The sequence below is a fragment of the Physcomitrium patens genome, chromosome 20, assembly GCF_059467195.1.
Source record: "Physcomitrium patens ecotype Gransden chromosome 20, ASM5946719v1, whole genome shotgun sequence".
Lineage (NCBI taxonomy): Eukaryota > Viridiplantae > Streptophyta > Bryopsida > Funariales > Funariaceae > Physcomitrium > Physcomitrium patens.
Window position 1 is genome coordinate 7,955,259 of NC_143429.1, and position 2,888 is coordinate 7,958,146.

General features: G+C 39.9%; 1 non-coding gene across 1 annotated transcript; it reads right to left on the reverse strand.

Moving 5' to 3' along the window:
• Positions 1-585: 585 nt before the first annotated feature.
• Positions 586-771, reverse strand: LOC112273810 (U2 spliceosomal RNA). Its single transcript, XR_002967219.1, has one exon. It is a non-coding gene; the product is annotated as a U2 spliceosomal RNA (small nuclear RNA).
• Between the last annotated feature and the right edge of the window lie 2,117 nt (positions 772-2,888).

The following is a 2,888-nucleotide window of genomic DNA, read 5'->3' on the forward strand; positions in this document are numbered from 1 at the left end:
AAGCCTTTCACTAAGGATCCGAAACAAAGGAGATTGGAGCACACAAGACAGAAGCCATGGAGATTGAAGGGGTTGCTTCCCACTCTGAAACCCACCACAATCTCTCTCTCTCTCGGCATGCTTGCACAAGAAGACTATACTGGACACAAGGCTTGGTGAAGCCAAGACCAGCTCTTGGCTACACCAATCCGCAATCTGCTGCCGGTCGATGCTTTCGTTTTCTTCCAAGTGGGGATTCAAAGCGCACTCATGCTCGCCCGTGAGGCGGAGAGCAAATTGCACGCATCAAGGCAGGGAAATGTAAGCTCCTCCGTCGAGGGCGATGTCGTCTCCGGACTGATTCCCATGATGGGGACTGACAGCAGCTGTGAACCACAGCCCCTTGCCGCCAATTTGCACCGAGTGGGTGAAGGCCGCAGTCTTCTGCCTCGACAGGACGCCATTCATCTACTTCATCTACTTGTCCAATTTTGGGTGAAGGCCGCAGTCTTCTGCCTCGACAGGACGCCATTCATCTACTTCATCTACTTGTCCAATTTTGTGTTCGCATTGGGCCCCCTCGGGAGAGGGGAGGGGGGAAGGGGAAAGGGCTGCGCCAGCCAAGGAGGTAGTGCAATACCACGGCGACACTCACGAGTCCGGGCAGCAAGCTGCCGTATGGACCCGTACTCGAGATAAATTAGATTATTATCATGAGGCTTGATGAGCCTCGTATCAAATATTAAGAACAAATACTGCACTCGATCTTCGCTTAAAGGCCGAGAAAGATAAGCCTGACTCCGTTCATTCAGCCCTTTCTTATACCCGACACTCCCCTACAGGCCCGCCAAAGTACATGGTATAACTCGTCGTGAGGCCTGCCTGGAGAAGGGTAGAATTGATTCACGAGCCCAGCAGGCACCTACATCTGCCCCTCTTTCTCAACAATGCCGGTGTGAATCAAGTCATTCATATGAGTATATGCATTCACAGGGCAGGGGTTCAACACGATCTTTCATTCCCACTCTAAAATCTTGTTGCAGTTATAGTTTGTAATGGAAAGAACGTGTTTGTGATTTTATCCAAATCATTCACAATGCTACAAGTTCATTTTCTCTGGAGCAGTTCATCAACTAAAAGAAAATCACACACCAAAAACAAATTTGTCTTCTGTAAGTAAAGTAGCTCTTGCACTTCTTTTTTCTTGCCTACAGAGATACATTTTCCCCCAGTGCACACCAGGTCCAAAGGATGCAAGGTGGTTGAATTGGACGAGTTGTTAGAAACCTTGGCAATGTGGTGCTTACCTTACTAGTGGTGGGAGAAACTATGACAATACATATTTTTGGTGTGAATGAATCTGTTGTTTATGTATTTGTTTCATGCCCACTTCTCTCATCATATGGTTCAAAACACCAGCAGACAGGAGTTATGCAAATGATGTAGTGGAGATTGTTCCCTCAACCAAACATGTTTAATGAAGCAAACACATGGAGTCAATCTTTCAAAGCAAATACTGAAATCTAACACCCGATGTTAATATTATTTTGTGTAGATGGAGGGTGATAGTAGTTGCGGCCGCATCATAATGCCTGACCAGGCTTGCAGAATGAAGTACAATTTGTAGTGTGTGACACCAAATTCGGATCTAGAAAGGTGTAATATGTCACAGTGAGGAGCTCTCTGATTGCGCGCATTTGAATATCTTAACCTCATGTGCCTGATATCCTACTACAAGCTTGACATGCAGAAATAGTAGAACATCAGAATAATTCATTTACTCAGCAGTTTCCAACAGAGGCTAGTGCAGAAATTTCATGTTCACTTTCACAGATGTTGCACAAGCCTACTTGCAAGCTTGTTCTCGTTCACCTGGACAGCCCTGTCTTTCAGTGTAGGCCCACTTCTGCCACATTGTGCTGCTCAAGTCCAATTCTCACATGAACTGCCTGATACACCTTTACTTTCATATCCATCACAGTGTCCAAACTATGGCAGTCATTTGATTGCTTGTCATGCACACCCAAGCTGTTCAACTCCCACACACTCCCACAGCCATGCAAATTGGGCTTATTGGAAACCTCCTATTTTGTACAACTGTGTCACCTCTCCATTCAGGTGCATGGAGGAATTTTGATTCAATTCAATGATTTTGCAAATTTGGAATTCGCTATGTAAATGCATTGTAATCTGCGGTTGGCAAACGACTTTTTCTTTACTAATCAGTAGACCTTGGTAAGGCTTTTGATTTATGGCTTTTCTAAGTGGGGTTCTAGGTATAAAAACCTTCTATGCATACTTTATAACATGAAAGTGTTAAGCATCACAAATTTCAAGTAAATTTGATGGGACCATCAAGAATCAACCCTTAGATTAGATAGTTGAAGGAAATAAATATTTATAATACATATTCATCTAAATAAAGAGTTTGGATAAATACAAATAATCTAGCATGTTATTCTAAGTTAGTTTTTTAAGGTTGATCAAAGGAAGAGTAGACAAAGCAACACATAAAAAAATTCAAACCAAGGGGCATAATATTTTTGTTAATTCATTTGATGTCAATTTGCAAAAAAAATATTCAACCATTGCATTAGGTTTGAACCAAAAACACTATGTATCCATATTTTAATTGTTACTTTTGCATTGTTAAATAATAATAATAATAATAATAATAATAAAATAATAATAATAATAATAACAATAATATTAATGGTTCAAATAAAATTTTAACTCTATTTGTCGTAAATATTAAATTTGTTATAAATTTTTTTGTACAATTGTTTTGATTATATATATATATATATATATATATATGTATATATATAGCTAATCTAAAGAATATTTATATTCAATTAAATGTAGCTTTAAAAGTATATAAGAAATCAAAAGGATTTCATAAATTAATT